Consider the following 23,839-nt stretch of genomic DNA (forward strand, 5'->3'; position numbering starts at 1 on the left):
CACGGTTCATAGCATTTGTTTTTATCTATTCTAAGGATATTTAGGTGATGTTGTGCTGAATTTTGTGATAATTCAAATTCAAATTCAAATTCATGTTTATTCACCAGACAATACGCTGGAAGGCCCGCTGGGCTAAAAGCCGTAAAAACGGCTTGAAACGGCAAATTTCGTGCTGCTCTCGAAATTTTGCCTGTAAAGCACACTTTGCCAATAAACGCCTTGCTTTGCAGAAAAGCAGGTTTCTCAGTAGGAAGGGGCACGGGTTTGCGGACACCAAGGGTGCACTTCCCTTTTTCTTTTCTTTTTTTTTTCTTTTTTTCTTTCAGTGTCGCTCTCAACTCTGAGCTTATTGCTTGACAGCAAGTGTGGCGACTGACGACTTGCTCAGGGTCGAGCACCTCCGAGCTTTCGGGCATTTTATGCGGTATAATAAGGAACAGGCTGGAGGGCACAGGTAGTGGGAATTATTCAATTTCCCAAGTAAACATGAGCCAAATACACAATGTTTTAGTATAACAGCGTACTAGTGTAGTTTTCTAACTTTGATAATGGTAATTGCAATGTTCCAACCTAACAAATTAACACAACTTGCTAATAATTGTACGTGCATATGATTATTCGATATTCGATTCAATATTCAAAGCAGAGTATTCGTATCCTATTATTATTCGATTCATATTCGCAAATTTTGATATTCGCAGCTGCCTATTACATATGCAGTTAACCTTCTGTGCATTAAAACCGCTAAGAGGCCACGAAATAAATGGGTGACCTTGCTTTTCTGGGAGCGATCCAGCTGATTTGCGACACAATTCTTGAAGTCATCGTCATCACCACCGTCGTGGGCAAACGTAGCAGGCCCAGCCACATGCTTTTTCATGTTGAACAAAACAATATTGCAACAGAAGTTAGACATTTGCTTTCTGTTTTTATGAAATTATAATGCAAACCCCAGCTATACTTCGTTTATCATGTAGCCCTGGTTTCTCTTTCTTTTCTTTACCTCTTCCCTTTCCAGCTTTCAATTGCTTCTCTCTTTCCTTATAGTAGACTGTTAAACAACACGGTCTTCCCTGTGCCACTTCGTCCACGCAGAGTCGCTGGCTAGACGAAAGTACCTCAGGCCGACTTATCTGCATTCCATATCATTAAAGTTTTTTTTTTCTTTCTCAACACGTTCTTCTTCATAGTCCTATATTCTTAAGTCAATATTAAATACATAATCATATCATCAATACTTTCTAGCTTTGATAGTTTTATTATTAATCTTACTATTACCCTGCATCTTATTTCTCTACGATCCGTTTCTTGGCCGATCAATCCCTGGTAGTAAATGTGTGCCATTGTCCGGGGTAATTTTCGTCAACAACAACAACAACACCAAAACGAGCAAGTGACCACGAGCCCGTCTCGCGATTCGTGGTCCGAGCGTTCCAATCCTGGAGCGGGGCAGAACAATGGCCGATGCCGTTCGCGAGCCGGCGGTGTCGACCGACCGGCGACCCCCTCACGGCTGCGGCACGGTGTCCTTCGGCCCCGTCCACCTGGACTACGTGTGCTTATCGGCGCTGCTGGGCACCGCGGTTGGCGTGACCGTGTGGGTACTGCGACACACGCGCGACCTCAGCTCGGGCGACGCGTCTCCGCCGTCGGACGCTTTCTGCTGCGCGCAGCTCGTGTTCGAGTTGTCCCTGCGCGCCAACCGCACCGTTGACCCGTGCAGCAACTTCCTGGACTACACCTGCTATGACCGAGGCGCACTGGACGGCTCCAAGCAGGAGCTGCTCCTCACACAGGTAACGCCGCGTGCTTCCCAGAGAAAAAAAAAATAAGTGCACGCAGATACAGCGCAACGTTTGTTTGATTTAGCGAGGTAGCATCAGCAACGGACGAGATGACCTCGTCAGCCTGTTGCTATTAGCTCTCTGCGTCGAGAGGACTAAGGGTATGTGTGACGTGCCTTGAGGGAAGAAAATTGAGAAGAAAATTAAGAAGAAAAAAAATGTGTGCCGAGCCCGTTGTAATCACTGTGCCTTGTACTGGAGGTACAGTCCCCCAAGCCTCGCATTGTCTTTCAGACCGACTATCTCCAACATCCATGATGCGAAATAAAATGAATAAATGAATTAGAGTTGTACCCATAGAGAAGCACGACACGTATTCAAATTACGTTTGAGGCTTCACGTTCCTTGAGTCACAATGGCACATCCATTCTGGAGGATTGGCCAAGAATGGGTGCTTCTTCAGTTGCACATGCCCATTGCCGAAGTTGTCCGTTCCGGCACACAGTCAGTGGCACATAGGCAGTGACCCAAGTAATCTACTAAGCCAGACACCATACAGCGGCAGGGTGTCTATTCGGACACATGCACACCCAGAGACCCAAGTTATTTATTTGTATGCATGAATGTAGCCAAGCCAAGAGGTAGAGGCAAAGAAAGGTTTGCTTTATAAAGATATGAACAAAGGAAATCGCAGTTCTGCACAAAGTGAGAAACGGTGATAGCTACCATTTGTTCATTTACAGAGACGCACCGCTGTCAATCCGCAGTTTCAAACAATTACTACAGGGTACCCTGGCGCTAGTGTCCGCGGGAGCTTCAAGTGAAGTGGTTGAGCCAAAATGTGATTGATGGGCAGTACGTCGTCTCGTCTGAACTTTGTCTTTCTAGCTAAAAACGCCCCTTCTGGGCTTTCAAACGCTTTTCAATCCCTTTAATATCCCTTTCATATCAACATCTCTTTCAAAAGCTGGACATTTTCTTGGTTGACTGAAGTGAAGTGTTACCCTGACGGCTCTAGAGATTATCTTCGTGCATATTTTGAACGCCGCCGTAAGCAAGCTACTAGACCAATAATTATTTGATTCTGTAACCTCTGCATTCTCACGAATTAATATTCTAGCATTCTTCCAAGTCACTTTACTCAAAACACACCAAATATAAATTAATGTCAACATAATATTAGTCCGTAAGAATGAAGACGCCATACATAGATGTACGAATTCGAGACGATCGGTGCGCGTTCGATGTCGCACGAGAAACGCTTCCACCAGTGCACTTGCGATCCGCAACGACTCAGCGATTGCATTTGCTCTGCTTGCAGGTCGTGCATCCGACTCTACAAGGTATTTTCCAAATGCCGGCAAGCGATGTGCTACGTGTCTACTACCTCAGCTGCCTAAAGATTTTTGTGAAGGGAGCGTCGAACGTTGAGGGAGCCGTCAACGCTGTCGCCGACATGTTCTCTAGATGGGACGGCGCAGCCGACCTTCGAGTAGTCGACATCGCCGGTATATTAGAGATCAAGTTCAGAGTGTCGCTCACTTTTAACCTGCGACTCAACCTTAAAGCCGATGGGTGCGCCTGCGTGGCAGAGCTTCACCGAGGGAGTGAAATGGCGGGGGACTTTTGGAACGCCGAAGACAAAGAAATACGTGCCTCCGTCGAGCGTTCGCTTCTGTCCCTCGGCGAACGCTTCGGAGTTAAACTGACGCGCAGAGATATTGCCGAGTTCCAACTGCTGCTGTCTCAGGCAAACCAGGACAACAATGAGACAGAGCCGCTGACCGGTGGATTCGACGTGCTCGGCCAGCTCTTCCCGAGAGCATCGCTCGACAAGTGGCGACTTCACGTGGACGACGTCTGCTCATGCCGCTGCAGTGACACCATGCTCGTCGCTGTCAACGACGAGAGTGCCATCCGGACGCTCTTCGACATACTCGAGTCACCGCGCTTTCACGCACATTCAGTAACGCACCTCATTGTCGAAACCGCGGTTGCCCTGTTCGAAACAGAGTTCCTGTTTGACAGCATCACGGGCAGAGGCACCGCGCTATGGACCGATTTCTGCGACTCGTCCACCGGTGCTCTCTTCGAGCTGTGGGAGCTGGTGTTCGTGCAGCAGCTCACCAACAAGGAAAAGGACAACGCACTCCGCTCCCTCTACGACTCTATTTCCGGAGCGGTCATCGCGGACGCCACCGACGTATTCTCGAGTCCTGAAGACGCCAAGCAAGCAAGCGCCTTGATCTCACGACTGCGGTTGCTCTTGCCCACGCAGGTGTCGCAGCGGTACCAGATTTTCCTGCCGAACCTGACGGAAGACTATTGCGCCAACGTCATCGCCATAGGAGCGTTCCAGCGAAAGATTTCCCTACATGACTCCGACCACGTGGTCGGCTGGATGTGGTTGTCGCACAAGCTAGACGACATGCAAGCGAACCGTCTGGGCGACCTCATCGCAGTCTCGCCCGCAATGTACGCAAATATGAGGTTCGAAGCTCGCCAAGAAACCTATGTCAACGCGGCTTTTGTGGGCGTCCAGATTGCCAGTATCCTATGGCAGGTCCTGTTCAGGCACCGCGGTTGGAGCAACGCGGTTTCTCAACAGCTCGAACGACACGCTGACTGCATCGCCGATCACGTGGAACACGAGGACCCCACCTATGTCCTGCACCCGCTGCTGTCGCTGAGGTCGACACTGCGTGCAGTGGCGGGCGCAGGATGGCACCGGCCGGTCAAAATGTGGGGCTTCTGGAAGCTGTCGCCCAGCCAGCTCTTCTACATGCTGTTCTACAGGGAGTACGTGTGTCCCAACAGTGTCCACGACAGGCTTTACGAGGACCGGGCCCGGAGCACACATTTCATGCGGCGTGTGCTGGACTTCTGCAAAGCGTTTCAGTGTCATCCACTGCCGGTAGATGCCGCGGCAGGGTGCATACACCACCTGTCGGTCTCAATCCTGCCCGCGTGACGACGTCTAAGGTCAGCCCGTAATACAGGACACGGTGCTGTATGGACATTCACAGGTGCCCTATACTCGCGTCATTTGAACGCTTCGATACCAGTTCATTGTTTGCGGCTTGAGCATAAGGTTCAGGTGTAAAAGCAAGACTTGAAAGGAAGTGCTAGACCATGGCGAGGAAGTTATAATGTAGGTCATTGCTTGAGGAAAATGATATCACGATTATTGATTTTTCCCTGCACAATTCCTATGACACGGGAGCTGATCTGAAACCATATACGATGACAAGTCCGTACATTTTTTATACATGTATACAAGATATGCCACATAGCACACGTCACCAAAACTCTTTGGCGACGTGAAAAGCGAAGACCTGCATCGAACCAGCAGCAATGCGCACCAATTTTCCTGTTATTGTTTTGAATTGCTGTTGTTGCCACCCAAATTCGCGATAACCGCTGGATATACTTAAAGCAAATTGGAGCGAACAAGATCGACTCGGTACGTAGCCTGGCTAGAGATTTATTAGCCTATCTAATTGCGTGGCACACCTTATCACAGATTTCCTTTTCCGAGTAAATCATGTTTCCTAGGGGGCACGTGGGAAGTCTTCTTTCACGCACAGTTTAGTGCACGAAACTTTACGTGCAGACATCTCGTGTTTGTAAACGAGATCACTATCACGTCTCAAATGCGCATGTGCACGGACAGAACTCGCCTGCAGCTCTTTATTCTGAAGCCTTTTGAACTGGTGACGTCAATTTACTACTTAGGCAATGTGCTTTCACAAAGAGTACGACCAGCAAAATGCACGATAACCACCGGAAACAAAAGTAGGCAATGGTAGTGCCCGGGAACGATAGGCACATTATTGTGGATGAGGCCAATAACCCCTCATCTTGGCACAGACGTTCAGTATGAGATTAGAAAATCGGTTAAGTTCTTCACTACCCTGGTGAAGAGGAACATGTAACCCTAGTGGACGGTCTATCGCAGCTTCTCGTTACCAGTACCAGGTGATTCTGCTCGGTTCTGCGCAGTAGTAGTGACCGAGTAGGTTCTTCTCTAGATTGCTTCGTATAAATATATTTCGCATGTTCTCGTGCGATATCTTTACGAAAATTGCGCAGAATCTTAACGGAATCGGTGTCTATGGACACCGATTCGCAGACAATGTTGGCTCATTGTCTGCGAACGACCTGCTTTGTATAGTTTTCTTGCATATTGAAGTGAGGAATCACAGAGGATCTGCCGTTTTCCTTTCGGCAGTTGAAGCTGGATGTTCTTTAACAATTGTATGCTTATGCCTAGTTTATTTCCTTTTCTTATTTTTTCTTTTTCTTTGTACCTTCCTGCCTACGGTTTGCGATGCTCTATATTTTGATCGCCAATGCAGAGGCGGCTCCAGTATAGTCGTACAAACATGCCACTACTCCTTCAGTCCTGCCTCTGTCGTAAGATCTGCAGTGTTCTCAAACTTTTACAAGAATAGCGTTTAATGATTTGTTTTAGGCTTCTCGGATTTTTATTCTTGCATAACTAGTAGTATCTTGCAATGCGATGTCTGCAAGCGAGCACAGAATACCAATTTAATATATCATAGGTGTGGGCTAACAGCACATTTCCTTGTGATTTTTTTTTTCACCTGCTTCACGTAGCAGCACGTATTGAAAAAAGCATTCGCAAGGCATAGTGGCACTGTGCAGCTTAACCATTTTTTACCTTACCGAAGTACTGCACGTTTACTGCATCGGGTCGGTTAAGTCTTGCACGGGAATTGCAAGACTTGGCTGGTTTTACGCAAGACTGTGCTCTTAAGTGTACAACAGATTTGCATAATGCTGTACATACTTGCACGCCTGTCAACCAATACCATGTTATAGTAAAATGCCCCATTTTTAGAGCTTGTTTACCATTGTTGTATATACACCGATAAATTTAATGACGAAACATTTATTTGCCGACAGCGACGGCAACAATTCGCTTGCAGTGTCCATATAATTTCTATCGCAATAAAAATGAAACACGTGCTCCATATTTCTCATATACGATATAATACATGGGAACATACGGGTGAGAGGTTAAAGTGGCCACATTGTGCGTGCGTAGCAAACACAGCAAACAATGAAAGACACTTATGCGTTAAAACTCAAGCATTCTGCTAGCGCTTTAACGTGAAATATTTAGCCTCGGCGTGAACCGAAATGCAACTTGTATCAGCCTGGATGTGTCCTTCCTTCTAGAGACATTTCCCCGCTCTCACTAATGCAGTTTTCGCTTTCTTCTCCTAATGAAATTTTCTTGAAAACGAGATATTCTTGTTGAATAACTCGCTGTTCTTATTGAGTATCGCGAAGATGCGACGAGGTGCATGCGTTCCAAATAGTGCATATACCGTTGATTGTACCGCTTGTCCTTGGCTGTTTTGTTTTTGTGTTCGTGCTTGTCCAGCCCTTTCCGCTATGTTGCTCCAGCTAGAATGCATGCTGTGCATATGGGATTAAAATATGAGGAACTGTAGGCAACACATTTAGATGTATAAGATATTGTTAGCCGCTTCACAAATGCTTCCCATCACATAGATTTCAACATCTGCGTTGGATGCGCGGGTTTTTTTTTTTTTTTTTTTCTAGACAAGCATACATTCCCTCTAAAAAAACGTGTGTCCACCTTTTGGAGCGAATTTTGACGCCAAACAAAAAAAAAATATCATCTCACTTGCTCACGTTTCGTTCCTTGAAAACTCGGTGCTCGCTACTTTCCTGTCAAGAACGCTACGTCACGCCGATAACGCGCATCCCGTTGGTGAGTCTGTAAGTACAGGGCACGCAGCGTTAAAGAAAAGCACGCTAGATAGACGACGATTATCGCTGCCATGGGACAAGATATGCCATGGACAAGTGTGAAAACCTTTCCCAGAGGTGTAGCTTCATTTTTCTGCCGTTTCAAACAAAATAAAGTTTCCGATCGCACTTTCAAGTTCGCAACGAACTTCACAGACGATCATGTTTCAAACGTCAATTTTTTTCTCAATCCTCTCATCTCGTACGAACTCTCCGCGTTTCCCTGTGCAACGTGAGAGTTCCGCAGCTGTTCAGAGGATGGATTGCAAGACCACCAAGTTGTTGCATAAGGCTTCGTGCGGCGGCCCAACCTACGGTCCCAGCAGCGACTCTGGTATTCAGCGCTCGCCTTTGAATACTGAGTGCCCGCGTTGCCGCCAAGGAATATTTATTGCTGCTTTTCGATATACAGCCAATGCGTCAAAGCTTTCGCGTGAGGACCTGTCAGCGAAGTATACGCAGGCCCCGAAACTGACCACGGTGACTCTATAAGCGCAACCACCGGCTTTGGAGACCTCCACTGAAGATAAGACTATGTATAAACATAACGATAAAACAAAAATGTGCGGCATCCAGGTTTGATTGAGCGATGCTTTTCTTTTTTTTCCCTGACAGCTTCTCATTGTGCGCGGCATGCGTGAACGCTTCATAGCCACACCGCGTGACTGGCGAGAGCAGCGCAACGCTTCACTTGCGCAAGGTCGAGCTGTTGGAGCGCTGTGCACATCGGCGTTGCATGGGAGTGGGTCCGTGGGCGCCCAGTTGTTGCGCTTCGGGCCTGTCGTGCACAGTGCGGGGCCCCTTCGCGTGAAGAGGGCGCGAGCCGATCGATCGGGCATGCCCGATGCGAATGAGTGATGCGCGTGGGGGCGGAATGGTGCGGGAAATGACGAAATTCGTTAGAAACACGAATCACAAGCGCGCGGCATTGATTTACGAGCGGCGGCAGCCAAACCACATCAGTAGACCGGAGACACACCGTGGAAACCTAATTTCCTCCTGCAGTCAAAGTGGAGGGTATACACCCACCGACTCTTGGGAAACGCGTGTAATGGCGCAACCTTGAAACTTTATTTTCCGTATTCTTTTTAATATATTGTTTTGGGTGGAAGGGGGGTTTGGCCACAATTCAAGTTCAAGTGACATTCGTTCCAGTTCCACTCGATGACTCGCTGATTGATTGATTGATTGATTGATTGATTGATTGATTGATTGATTGATTGATTGATTGATTGATTGATTGATTGATTGATTGATTGATTGATTTGTCAGCTTAACGGACTACAGCGGCATTTACATTAATGCCAAAAGTGGCGCGTCCCATCGCATTTCTAACGCATCGCGTAAACGGCGGCAATGCGCTACGAAGGCGAATCGCATTAGTGCAGCAGGAGACGGTAGCTCTAGACGGGTTAAGTCGTCTCACGCGGTGCATGTATGTGAAAACTAGAAAACATAGGTAGAAGAAACAATTTGATCGTGTATGGCCTAAATGAACAAGAAGGGGAGACGAACGATAGTCTCTTGAATGTGATCAAAAAAGATGTTTTCAAGGAAAGGCTTGGACTTACTATTGATAATGTAGAAAGATGTCACAGGCTAGGAAAGAAAAAAGAAAAAGCACGCCCCGTGATCCTAAGATTCTTGGACTATCGCGATAGAAGTTCAATGCTGAAAGAGTGCAAAAAGCTTAAAGGGACAACGCTTTCTATAACAGAGGACTTTTCTTTGAAAGTTCGGGAGATAAGAAAAAAATTATGGCAAAGCTCAAAAGAAGAACGTGATCAGGGCTCCAAAGTTAAACTAGTTTTTGATAAATTCAGCATAGATGGTGAAATGTTTGTGTGGGATGTGGAAAAGGACAAGCGCTGCAGATGTAAGCTAAAAAGAAGGAGCAAATGATACGCTAACACTAGCCAATCACCATTCCCCATCTTAAACCTTAACTGCCGCAGCGTTGTCAACAAAGTACAACAGCTTGTAGGCATCCTTTGCTCGCTTGACCCCGATATTGCCGTATTGACGGAAACCTGGTTAAATGAAGATATATATGATAGCGAATTTGTCCCGATAAAGTACAGAATAATGCGAAAAGACCGCGATAGAAGAGAAGGGGGCGTAGCTATTCTTTTTAAGCATTCCCTTTAAATTTTAAGAATGACGGACACCTCGGGAGTAGAAAGCGTTTTCTGCAACTTTTGTATTAACAACGTCAAATACATTCTTGGTGCCGTATACAGGCCCCCTAATTCGCCTGTTGCAAACTTGGAATGCTTAAGAGAATATATGTACACCCATATAAAACAAGCAGATAAACTAATCTTAACCGGCGATTTTACCTTGCCAAATGTCGACTGGAGCACATTCACGTCCCGCTCCACCACAAATATTGATAGTGAAATGATTGATACTGCTTTTAATTTTGACTTATTACAGGTAGTTAAGGGTTTCAGTATAACCCACAAAGATTCAAATGCAGTTCTCTATCTATTTTTTGTAAGTGGAAATATACAAAATGATGTCTCATGTATGGTCATAGACGGCATTTCAGATCATCAAGCAGTGGTATTGTCGTTGCAATGTGCCCCTCGCAGTAAAAATGACAAGATTCAGTATTACCCGAATTTTTCTCGTGCATATGACGCGTCTGTAATTGATACACGAGCATTTCATCTGGACGACTTTAAAAATAACACAGCTAGCATGAATGATCTGTGGTTTTCATTTAAAGGCATTATATTCAACCGTATGCAACAGTTTGTTCCAAAAATTGTGAGGAAGGCTACGCGTCGGAATCTCTGGATTTCCCGGAAGACGTTGCGCCATCAACGCAGGCTTGAACGGCTTAAAAAGTCCGCAAAATTGAAAACTAGTTCCAATTCCGAAAGGGTCATTGAAGAAGCATCAACTAAATTAAAACAACTGATCATAAATGACAAAGAGAATCACTTTAATGTACAGCTTCCTAGTTTCATGAAAACGTCTCCAGGGAGATTCTGGAGGACGATGAGTCATTCTTCTTCCGTGTCCGATATGTTTATAATAGACGGTAAGAGCTAGTGTACACGATGAGCAGGTTGTATGTTCTGCTTTTAACAATCATTTCAGTAGTGCATTCACAACGGATGACGGTTGTCTGCCTTCTTTTTACATGGATTTGCCTCCCATTCCCGATATTGTTATTTCTGGTAATGGTATACGTCAGTTACTGTTAAAAACTGATGAAAAAAAATCCCCCGGTCCAGATGGCATACGAGATGCTTCCTTAAAACGTTACGCCGAGTGGTGTGCGAAATACTTGGAAATATTGTTTAGTTAATCGCTTCAGGATGGCATGCTTCGGATGACTGGAAAACAGCAATAATCAAACCCTTACACAAATCGGGAAACAAGAATTGCATAAAAAAATTTCGACCAATTTCTTTGACTTCGACAACACGCAAAATTTTTGAACACATAACCTATAGGCATGTAATCGGTTTCCTTGACGAGCATTGCGTATTGACAAACGCTCAACATAGATTTCGGCAGGGATTTTCACAGCCACTCAGTTAATAGAAGTAATTCACGATTTTGCCAACAAAATAAATAATAGAAAACAAACTGACGCTATATTCATGGATTTCAGTAAAGCATTCAACAAAGTAGCCCACAGCAAATTACTTCACAAATTAAGTTTTATACTTAGAAACGATAAGCTATTAAAATGGATACAGGCGTACCTAACCAACCGTTTCCAATTCGTTAGAATAAACCAGACTTCCTCCAACACATTACCTGTTGCCTCTGGCGTTCCGCAGGGATCCGTGCTGGGTCCTCTTTTATTCTTGCTTTATATAAATGATATTGGCAATAATCTATCTGTAAAAGTTAAACTTTACGCGGATGACTGTATACTATATGACGAAATTGACTCACCCCAAGTTCAAATCAGGCTAAATAGTGACCTTGGCAAAATAGTTGCATGGTGCCATCAATGGCAAATGGCTATTAGCTATGAAAAACCCGTCTTTATGAGAATAACACTAAGGAAAAAGCCCCTTCTCTTCCACTATTTTGCCCAGAATACTTATATCTCCGAAGTATCTCACTGTAAATATCTCGGTATACACATTTCCCATAATCTTTCCTTGTCAAAACATACTGACACTGTAATGGCTAATTGTCTTCGCAAATTGTTCACCCTCAGACGGTCGCTAAAATTCTCCACACCAGCTGTCTACCTCCTGGCATATAATACAATAGTTCGTCCTACTTTAGAATATGCAATAATCATTTGGGACCCCTACACAATAACAAATATTGAAAAATTAGAAAGAATTCAAAAGAGGGCTGTCCGATTTATCTGCAATTTTTGCGGTCGAACTTCTATAACAGATCTCCTTAAACGTAGTGACTTCTCTTCGATTACAGAACAAAATCGTGTTTGCTGATTAAAATTCTTTTTTCAGCTAATGAATGGCCACTACCATATGGATACCTCACACATCTTAACACCTTTAACTGGTTATGCTACTCGTCATAAACACTCCCTAGCAGTAACCCCGTTAACACCGCACAACAATTGCTTCAAGTACTCTTATTTTACAAGAACAATAGTTGATTGGAATAAACTTCCTGGTGAAGTCGTTACACAAAATTCTTTATCCAGTTTTGAGGCGCACCTGCATTCATGACTCAACCGCACATAGTTTATTTGCTCCTTTCTTCATGTATTTTGTCCTTTTGCCATGTTGAATTCAAGCGTCGGCATGATTGCTTGAACTGTATGTTTGTATGAATGTACTTGTATGTTCCCACCCTGCTAAGATCTTGTAAAAGATCGCAGTATCTATAAATAAAATAAACAAATAAAAAATAAAAATGTACACGCTGGCGTATCTCAATCTGGAGAAGAGCAGGAAAGTGAGACGGCCGTGTGCTCTCCTCCGCTCATCGGCGAAACGCAAATGACCGGAAACAGGCTGGCGGCTTGTCACGGACGAAGCGGGAGCGCGCGCGGCACGTGCAAGCGCTGTCGTGCACAAGGGCCTGGTGCGCTGAGAAATGCGACAGTCATGTAAACGCGGCACACACGCAAACCTAGACGCGGGTTCGAGCCGTGGCAGTGGCGGCCGCGTTCAAATGGGGGTGGAATGCAAAAAAAACGCCCCTGTATCGTGCTTTGGGTCCACGTTACGGAATTATTCCCAGGTGTACGAAATTGACTGAACAGCTGTAAAGCTTCCTTTTTTTCTACAGAAGATGATCTATCTATCTATCTATCTATCTATCTATCTATCTATCTATCTATCTATCTATCTATCTATCTATCTATCTATCTATCTATCTATCTATCTATAATTGCGCGTTTTTCTACGAAAGTTCCAATTTATAAAATCGACTGCTTCAACGCTACGTAATATTGACACGTGTACTTATCTTTATCGGGCGACCACGTTTCGCCGCCTAACAAATGTAATCGCTCAGCGCGGGACGCGCCTGCATGTGTCCGAAGTTTCTGGAAAGTTATCGTTGCTTCTACCCGGCTGTCTGTTGTCGCCGAACCTTGTGTTATCCGATTTCATCGCGTGACGCGAATGGTGTAGAACTTTGTGGAAGGCACGCGGGTCCGAACGATTAGTCTGGAACATTCGACAACTGCTGTATAAAAGCCGACGCGCTTGACCCGCTGATCAGATTTTCGACGATCGCCGACTGTGTTCGCCGCTCTCGTTGTGCTTTAAGTGTAGCCTGTTTTGTGGGCACAGGTTCGCCCAATAAAAGCTAGGTTTGCCTTTCACAGTATTGCTACTGTGTTCTTTGACGTCACGACCACGTGACAATATTTACCTAATTTTTACGTTTTGTAGGCCGAAATTTATTCAGATATGCAAATGCGGACTTTTGTTTGTAGTTCTGGCGGCTTTCACAGAATGTAATACAAACATTGGTGGCATGGTGGTGAACCATGTAAAAAACGTGTTCTTATTTTTGTGTTTGTTTTTCCTTGCGAAGGAACAATTACACTTAGAAAAATAACTCAACACTTACACACACTGGGCCCTCCTAAGACAACCCATAGGCCATGAATATCAAGCCATCGTTGCATTCCCGGTCGGCGGTTCTTCATTCCAAAAAAGCGTAGTCAACGATTGCACCAGCCGACTGTTGTCTCCAAAATAACCCAGAATAATATAATGTAGTCACTATAAAGCTTTTAGTAATGCTGTAACTGAGAGCCCTCGACATTAGATTAAAATCGGCGACCGCTTCAAAAGGTCATTTCCTTTCGCCGTGTCCGCCTAAATTTCAAACAACGGCGCATTATTGGAATGTAGGAGAACGAAAATACGTCACCGTGTATGCATTCCGCGCGTTTCTCTCGAGAACAGATTGCATTCACACGTGCAGCCGACTTACCCGTGCGTACGCTTGGAAAACATTGCGACTCGTCGAGTCTCGTATACCGCCAAACAGTCACGTACGCAACTAAACACAAGGTTCGTCATCGACTCGCTTCCATCGCTGGCTTCTCGGTTGGTGCCTTCTTCTTCGATAAGAGATACTCCAAACAAGTCGGATTCAAACTTCCATTAATGTTATTGTTGTGCCGAAGCTAGACCGCTACCTACTGCGTCTACGTGCGAGTACAGACCCTTCATAACAAAAGGACGCATGAAGCCTCTGTAGAAATTCCCTAGAGGAAACGCGCTCGCGTCAATACAAAGTCAACGTAATGTCAAAGGAATGTGAGAAGGCATTATACCGTATAGGGGGAGATAAGTATACGATTCGTTTTTTGTTGTTCTGTTAGCAGCCAAGCGTACCGCACAAAGAGGGAATCCGTGTACGTGAGGTGCGCCTCTAATATTCCACCTGCTTCGCAGTTCTGGCGTTTTCCGCCGCCTCCACAATGCGAGCACGGAAAACGGCCGTGGGAGCGCCATCGCACAATACGCAGTCTGCGGTAAGCAATGGTCCCCACATACTTGGGAGACTTATCGCTATACGCTTCTCGGAAAGAACAATAGATAAAGGAAAGAGGTAGGTAAAAGGAGCTTGGTTTGTCGAGCGCTGCTATATATAAAAAAAAAAAATACAGCAGCCGGGAAAGAGAGCGAGTGGAAAGCTGCGGTACTATAGGCACGTCTGCACCATTATTAGAAAAAATGGGCGCTCAGCGGCTTCAGTTTAGGTCTCGCTCTACTGAATCGGCGAGAGTCGACGGGAAGACGAAGAGAGACGTGCAGGGGGAGGAAAGGAAAGGAAAGGAAAGGAGAAAACGCAGAGACAACGAGCAAGCAGCGAGTGCATATATCATCGGGAAAAACGGCGCCAGCTCCGCATTTTTTTTTTAACCGCTCTTGGAAACCGAAAAGAAGTAAATTTTGCGAGCGAGCGGCTTTCCTTTCGATCGATTCGAATGACGCCGCTCAAATTCGCTGTCTTTTTTTTTTCTCTCTCTCTCTTTCTCATTCTGCGCGCCTTAAAGGATATGCCGCGAAAACGAGGGCGCGTATGTACCCAGGGGGGAAAAGGAGAACGGAAGACAAAGACGATTGCGGTGTTATAGGAAAGAAAGAAATAGAAGCAATATGCTAGATCGATAGGCAAAAGTGCGATCAGTGGAGGGCACGTCGAAAGTCACCCAGGTGCGTTAACTCTCTCAAGGACACGGGGAGGGGTGAAGCGCGATCGCTCAAGGACGCGTCCGTGACTGCCTATTTAGCGTGAATGCAACAGCGCGTGGACCGAACGAACGCTGCGGAAATTCGCAATGCGCAGGCAGGTTCAAACTAGTTTTCCACGGAATTAAAATGAAATGAAGTTGTGGAGTTTATCGTGCCGAAACCACACAGTGAAATTACGAGGGACGCCGTAGCGAAGGGCTTCGAATTAATTTCGGGTTGCAACCGCCATGGCAGGGAATCGAACCCGCCACCATGTGCTCGGCAGCGCAACGCCACAGGCACTTAGCCATCGCGGCGAGCGAAAAGAAAAATTTGCAGATGGAAAAAAAAATAATAATAATCCTTCCCCAGCGATTTAACCCGGTACCACTGCCTGCGCGGTGCAGTCCCTTTGCACGAAATGAGCAATCGTAGAAAGCCACAAAGCTGGCAGCGCCAGGTGAGTCGATAAATCGAAGCGCGCTGGAAGACTGATCACGCAAATGAGTTCAGCGGAAATCCCCAAGCGGCGTGCGCGTGGGAACGCTCACGATAGCGAAAGTCGGCGTCCGCCACCTGAGTTTATACATGGCACATGTTTATACACAGTCCCCCAAATTGAATTATCCGAGTTACCGGTTAGTTCGACCTCGCGCTGCCAAACTGATATAGCTTCCTTGTAGCTCAATTGCCAGAGCGACAGCCCCGAAAGCCGCCAACTATACCGGATTCGGTCACCGGGGAAGGACGAATTCGTAAAGCTTTCTTTTTCTTTAAAGCACATATTCCTGTGCCTACCCGGACGTGATGAAAGTTCTTGAAACGTGAGGACGTGTCAGCGGATGAAGCGTTATACCTCTCTAGAGCCCGTCGAAAATCACCAAAACGCATGTACAAGCAATGATAACATTATGCCTTAAGCTTTCGTCGCAATTATAATTCCTTTTTTTAAAAAGTAACGATAGCACTTCTTGAACAGGAAGGACTCAAACTTACTAAAATGGTACACCCGCCTTGAACTGCACGTCGCACACATTGTTTCGGTTAAAAGCATGGTTCAAGGGCAAGACGTACAGGCAGGGTTGCCAATTTTTCTTACGAAAGTTCCACTCAAGTTAAGTTCGGAATTGCTAAATGATTTTGTAGATCTGCTAAAATTGTGCCAAGATAAATTCAGCTCGAAACAATGTTCACGATAGCGGAGCCGTAATTTCCACTATGGTGTGACACTTGTTCAACAGAGGACAAATACTTATCGATCACTGTTAAAAAAAAAATCGAGAAGTGAAAGTTAGTCTAAGTCGACAAAAAAAGCGCTGAAAGTTATTTAATATTCATGAAGTGCCTGCTGGGATTTATCGCTCACGGCCAACGCCGCCGACGCCGACTTTTCTGCGACACGAGCTCCTTAACGCTGTCGCGTTAAAAGATATGTCAACCAATAAATACAGTCACTGAAGGATGCAGGTCACCGAGGCGCGCACGAAAACGCGCAGCACATCGAGTAAGTGCCAGAGCAGCTTCAAGTGCTCGGTGTTTGTGGATCTTCGAATTCGAGGTATACGAAGACGACGGTCGCGAAAGTAGGTCAATCGGCCGATCGACAGGATCGGGTGCGCTTGTATTCGACACTCTATACAACAAAAATGCGTCAGGTCACAATATACCAGGCGCTCGTTTTTTTATGCGGAACACTTTCTTTTAAAAGAAACAATCATATCTAGGCCAGTGCTGTATTTTCAGGTGAGCTGGCTACATGGATAGCCGGACATTAGTATAGCAAGGAAAATTTATAAGATAAATTTAATCGCTTAGTATGAGCTAATTAACTTTCTAATTATTCAATTTAGGGCACGTTGCAAGTGCCAAATTGAAGCCGACGGGTAATTCGTTTGTGTCAGCTTAGCAAAAATCCGAAGATTAATAAGCATCACTCTTAAGATGTCCGTCCCCAAAATCTGCTAAGAAATGCATCCGTGTAAGATCGTCCCGAACTGTTAGAGACTCGCTCTTGGGTGAATTGTTAACTCAAAAGCCAATTTATGTCACAGCACATTTTAGGGTTGCATGTCTCAAAACTGGCGCTAGTTACAATTTCTGCTAAGCAAAAACGACTTCACTACTACTCGGCTTCAGTTTCGCAGTTACAATGTGTGGCCTAAAGTGAACAATTAAAGACATGTAATTAGCGAAATCATAGTTTAACTTTTTCTTGGTGCCGATGGCCGTCTAGCCATAGCCTATACAGGGTGTTTTTTTATTTTATTTTATTTATTTTTTTTGATGACTGCCTATGGCAAATAGCACCAATTCGAACCTTTGATCTAAATTACTTGATAAGGCGGCCACACCTTGAAAATTAATATCTGGGAACTGGTGCTGTTCAGAGAATGCGTTCCAAGCGAATACACCGTGCGAACTCAGCGACTACAATTCCTAGATAGAAATATGTGCCGTAAAGTAATTACTTAAAAAAGTTTATTATCGTAATTAGGTTAATTATTCAATTGAACATTTTGAGTTCTCGTAGCAGTAATGGCCGCCTTGTCGAGTAATATAGATCAAGGGTTAGAATTGTGCTATTTGCCATAGGGAATCTACAGAAAAATTTGGTGCAGCTAAAAAAAAAAGAACACCCTGTAAATGCAAGAACGGCAGGTGCCTATAGATACGACAGTTCCTTTTAAAAGAAAGTGTTTCTCATAAAATTAAATGAAAAGACAAAAAGAAAACTTACAGGCATATCTCACTGAAAATTTTGCCACGTCCGGATGAACACCCTCAAAGTTCTTTCTTTCTTTTTCATCTCGCTAGCCCAGCACGCGGCGCGTTTCATTCACTTCGCGCAACCGCAACTCCTCTGCAACTGCACGCCATAACTGCCACTAGCGTTACAACACCGCTGATTCCGAGCCCTTCGGTTTGGGAGAACGAGAAGCGACACCGCACCGGCCACCTTAATGCAAAGGCAACACCGGGGGGACCAAAACGCGTCGAGCCAGAACGATCGCTTGTTTGTATAACAAACACGACGTCGCGGGACAAGTGACAGTGCGGTTCATCTATACATATTACCCGGGCAGATGAACGGCCGCGCGGTAGGGTATACTATACAGCTTCCATGCGAGGCTGATATATAATGAGAACTAACGGCAGCGCTGCGCAAGAGGATGGCCGCTCTCGGTGAGGAAGGGACCGATTCTTTTGGCTGCTTCGCTGACGTATATGCATGGAGAAGTACGCGTGGGAAGCGTTCGCTAATTAAGGACAACCCGACTATTTGTCGCGACGGTCCTCTATAGTAGGATACCGCGCACATAGAGGAATGTCGACGTCCTTTGCGTCGGTATGTCAGCCTCTATCTATTCCACGCTTTCCCGTCGTGTGCCAAGCGGCACGGGCGTTGCTGCTTCACTGGACAGATGTATCCAGCACACAACTTGATTAAGAAGCCTGCCTTAAAGGGTTGTGTTTTTCGGGGGGTGAGATGGTGGCGCAAACGATGATGGAAGTGACTGCCGAGCTTACTGCAATAAAATAAGCATGCATAGCACGCAGTGCACCAGCTCACCAGCCCGGTATGTAGTGCAGCGAAGGGCTTCTGTCAGCCAATAAGTAGCGAAAGCCGCGGCTTCATGTTTCAGAGAAGGGGCGAGGGTTCGTTCACTGTGTTCTGCTATTGATCCTACTTACATTCTGTCACCGTGGCACGGACAGTGGATGAGCACTTTTTCTTGTAGTTCTCATTTCTAGTTGTCTAGCCCGACTCGTATACCTTTCGCTGGGCTGCAAGTAGTTGATGAGATGGGGCACATAGTGTATTAATAACTCCACGTGAGTTCTTTCTCTCTTTCTTTCTTTCTTTGACCACCATTTCGCATGCAGCCACGTGAAATGCATTTCCGAAGCATTTTCAGCCTGGAATCGCCGCAATGTCGGTTTCTCGAGGCCTGATAATGCACGCTATGCGAGAAACACGTGGATCTTCAATTACTCCATTCCTACGCACCAATCGAACTCGCCCCAGCTTCCGTATTCACTTTGGACGCGCCACTGCCCGGGAAAAAAAAAATATAATGTCGTCGTTTTATTCGGGTCATGCTGCGTGTGACTGAAAGAACACGCTGCAGCGCTCAGCTCGACCGGACATCCCGTACACGACAGATATTTGGGTTCATTTAGGTAGCGCATATTGGGTACAATACGCGTATTCTTCTGGCATTAAGCGGCCTCTATATTCGAGGACTTGCCAGCACTCAGGTTCAGGCGTCTGAGGCGATTCGCTGTGCTTCTCTAATGGGGCACCTTTGCAGAGACAACAGCACGAGCCTGCAAGCAGCTTTCTTCATAAGAACAATCTAAGTGCCCCGAGTACCATTCTGCTATACGCTATACCCGACGCCAACTATCTGTGGCAGCACAGCCAAAGCTACGCCAGAGTATTCTAGTACACTCCAGCTACGCCCACGCGCTCGCACGTGCGGAGCTTCTACTCTTGTCTTACTACGCGAAGTAGTGCTATGTTCCCTAGAATATTGGCATAGTAGTGCCGACGTTTTGCTGGCGGTTTACGGAACCAGGTAAACCAGACGTGGATAACTGAGAGACAGAAAACTAGGAACAGCAAGAAACGGAAATCCTTTTCTTAAGCAAGCATTTTGTTTGTTATGAAGTAAATCCAGAATAAAAAATTATAATAATAAGTCGTACGGTTCGTTTTACGGTACGTAGCTTCCAGTTGCTTACATTCGCGAACAATATGCAGATGCGCAGTAAAAGAATGCGTGCTTCGGCTCCGCAGCTTTAGCTGCGCTGCCACAGAAAAGTTGCCGCCCGGGTGTAAGCGACATTCCCCTCGCGAAGCTCCCCAGCGCACCACTGTATGCTCTAACTCTAGAGCCATATCTGGTCGCGGAATCGCCCAACACCCTTCGGGTGACATTGCATAAACATTCCGTACTGCATTCATTTTAAGCGTCATATACAGCGCGAGTTCTCTGGCAGAATCTCGCCCGGGAGACGTTCGGCGTTTCGGCCGCGCGCGCGCCTCCACGGTGTGACCTTGTGGAGGCCGACCGCGCATACTTTCCCGCAGACCCAACGAAATCGCTGTCGGGGCAGAGAAAAAGAAAACGAATAACATCGCGAGAAAGAAGAAGAAGAAAATAACACTGCTTCGTGGGCAAGCAGCGAAAGCTCGGTCGATCGATGCACGGGGAGGCAAAGCACGTTTGACAAGGCAAGTCACGTCGCCTGCCAGCTCGGCAGAAAAGAAGCGCGTATACTGTACTCGCACGCACTGGCACCGCCCCTTCCGCGAGAAACCCAACGCGCACGCACATGGCGGAGCCCGCACAATCAGCGGCGTGCCACGAATGCAGCAACGTCACACGCTGCGTGTTTCGCCAGGCGAGACCGCGCGGCTCCTGCTTTTGCTTTGCGCACGTACCGCATTTATCCGAATCCAATCCGCCTCATTAACGCCATGAACAAAGCCCGTCATTTTCTTTTTTCTGCACTGATTTTGATATCTCGCAATGCAGATTTAGGCGCGTGAAATTTAACGCGAGGCACATAGTGGCGTTGCTGACATGCTGGATCAAAGTCTCGATCAGTAGTGATTGAAGTCATTATACCAATTATGAATTGGTCAATTACTATACTAATTAATTTCCTTCCAAAAGCTGTTTCCTTATAAATTTGCGATTCATGACCAGAAACAGTTGAAGGGCAGCGCCGTGTTTGTCTTCTCTTTCTGGCCCTGTCGTCTAGCGCTGTTTGAATTTTATTGTTACCAGAAACAATTAAAGGTTATTATGTGGAATGGTTTATGAGCTTTGCGTGCAGTACTAACCGTCGCGGTTGCTCAGTAACTATGGCGATGTGCTGCTAAGCACGAGGTCGCGAGTTGATACCGGCCGCGGCGGCCGCATATCGTTGCGGGCGAAAAAAAGAAAAGAAAAACGCTCGTGTGCTGAAATTTAGGCGCACATAAAGAATCCCAGGTGGCCAAAATTTATACGAAGTCCCCCACTAGCTACGGTGTGCTGCACAATCATGTCGTGGTTCTGGCACGTAATATCCCAGGATCTTTTCTTTTTTTTTAAGGAGTACTCATACACAAATTTTCGGAGATGTTGAAGCTTTCCCAGACCCTCCTCGCACGCAAAATAGTGACACTTAAGTACGAAGGTTGGGAAACAGTTAAGATATTTCAATTTGATGCTAAAGTTCGCCTCGAAATGCCACCCTGGCGACATCGACATTATCGTGACGTTATGAAACAGAACAAAATTTGCTGGCGTCGCGTAAGATGGTTAAACGTAATGACGTGCCAACATGGCGACGACATGCGAGACTACAATGTGACAACATTTGGCAGACAAGAATGTCACGAGTCTTTTAGAAGTATAGTCAACAGTGAGACAACACACATGCCACGGTCGTTATGAAAGTCGTTTCTCAAGAAAGGAAGCGTAAATCTCGCATTTGCTGCTACGGACATTCGCGCACTGCTCTTATACAGCTACGCGCCCTGATGGGTACGGCATTAATTTCTCGTTGTCGCATTTTATCCCGTTTCCTACTGGGCGATTTATCTGCGTTTCATTTTTCTACCTTTCTTTCCTTGCCATCGTAAAAGCACCCAGGTCGCAAGAGCAGCTATGGAAGTTGCATAATTGGGTTTTATGGCTTCACACGTCGCCGACGCCGTCACGGAGACGGCATATAAGTGCGACCGTTAACTGGCTTACGACAATAAAAGAAGGAAAGAAAAGTGTCCTCGGACATAAGCTGCCTACAAGGAAAAGAAAAAGCACAAACATTTCACATTATAGAAAAACTGTTTATTCAGGTATTGGCACTGCCTAGCTGGCTTCCCACACGCAATCACACGGCTTCTTTTCTTTTCCGCTCGCCAACTTTCACCGGGCATCGTCATATTTCGCAAGGAATGCGATAACAAGTGCTTAGTACGCGGGAGCGGTCGTGTTGCTAGAAAAGAAAAAGCATTCCGGCTTGCGACGACTACAGGAACGGCTCGGACTAGTTTGTTACAATGCAGTTTCACGCACCGCCAGGCAACAAATGACGACTCGAGTTGAGCTAGGTGCAGTTTGCTGCCCGCGCTTTACCCTCGAGTGCAAGCCAACCTAAGGGTGCAAGCCAACCTAAGGTGTTGCTCTGCCGCTAAGCATGGGCTCCAGGCATCGATTACCGACGGCGGCAGAGACCGCATTTGGATGAGGGCAGAATGAAGAAAAAAAAAAAGAATCCGGCAGAACCCATCTCACGGTGAATGTCGACGTTAGTGCGATTAGCATTGAAGCAATATTGGCTTAATGTACGTGACGCGCATTCGAATACGTCGAGCACCGGAGAAATTTAAATTATTATTATTTTTTTTCATTAAATTGAGCGGCACATACCCAGTGGATCATACCCAGCGATCCAAGTTTGCGTCAAAGCGGTTCGTTGAAGAGCTGCACATATCCACTTACCCTTATCTAGAGACAGAAGTCAACGTAAAAAACGTTCAATGAAGAGCGGCGCTACCAAGTTGCATATAGCTAGTGGCGCATATTGACAACAAAGAGGTTAATTGAAGTTTGGCACATACCTAGCTTCACACACCCAGTGACACAAGTTGGGGTGAGAGAGGTTCACTGAAGAGCCGCACATAAGCACTGGCACACACCCGGCAACACAAGTTGGCCTGAAACGAGTTGACTGATATCATTGAAGTGTGCACATATACGCAGTGGCACATGCTCAGTTAGCCAACTTGACCTCAAAGAGATTCACTGAAGAGCGGCACATACCTCGTGGTACATACCCAGATGCCCAAGTTGGCGTCAGGTTCACTGAACAGCGGCCCAGACCAAGTGGCCAGTGGCGTAGCTAGGGGATGGCACACCGGACACGTGCCCCCGTCACCGACAATTCTGTATTAGTATGAAGCCTTCCAAGTGTAAAACTGCGTCTTACCAGTACTCATGTACGGGGTAGACACCTAGAGGCTTACGAAAAGAGTTCGTCTTAAATTGAGGACGACGCTACGAGCTATGGAAAGAAGAATGATGGGTGTAACGTTAAAGGGACACTAAAGTGAAAAATGATTTCTTCTGCATCAGTGAATTACCGTTCTACAACACCAAAAACACCACTCTTACAACGATAAGACGTTTGGTAAGCCAGAAAAAGCGCAAGAACGAAATACGGGTGGCGACGCCTACTTTAGTTCCCGCACCTGGAGGCTGTGACGTCTCGGATTTTGATGGCATCTTCTAGGGCCTACTAATTATATATAGCGGTACAGATTGACTACATTGTGTTCTAAAGGAAACCAAATATTAAAATGGCAAGTTTCGGGAACCTTTATTTAGCCAACGCGGCCCAAATCCGAAAACATACTTTGGAATCCCTGACGTCACGCTGACGTACCGGCGCTGGGGTTTCGGCGCTAAATTCAAATACTGATACTTGGACCTTCATTTTCTCATCTAATAAACTATATATTTTGAAATGACTGCCTGCAGGGTTCTCAAACAATGCTTGATTAGTCTAAACTGATTTATTGTTTCGCTTTAGTGTCCC

General features: G+C 45.9%; 1 protein-coding gene across 7 annotated transcripts in view; it reads right to left on the bottom strand.

Annotated features, from left to right (window-relative positions):
* LOC126531532 (methanethiol oxidase-like) overlaps positions 1-23,839 on the bottom strand; it is a 157,928-nt gene that overhangs the window by 128,652 nt on the left and 5,437 nt on the right. The window contains exon 1 of one of the 7 annotated variants that reach the window (XM_055071228.2): positions 22,863-22,958. The exons of the other annotated variants lie outside the window; for them this stretch is intronic. The gene's annotated coding sequence lies outside the window, so the exon portion shown is untranslated. Of the gene's footprint in view, positions 1-22,862; positions 22,959-23,839 lie in introns of those variants that run through there. 7 annotated transcript variants of the gene reach the window in all.

This window comes from Dermacentor andersoni, chromosome 5 (assembly GCF_023375885.2).
Source record: "Dermacentor andersoni chromosome 5, qqDerAnde1_hic_scaffold, whole genome shotgun sequence".
Taxonomy (NCBI): domain Eukaryota; kingdom Metazoa; phylum Arthropoda; class Arachnida; order Ixodida; family Ixodidae; genus Dermacentor; species Dermacentor andersoni.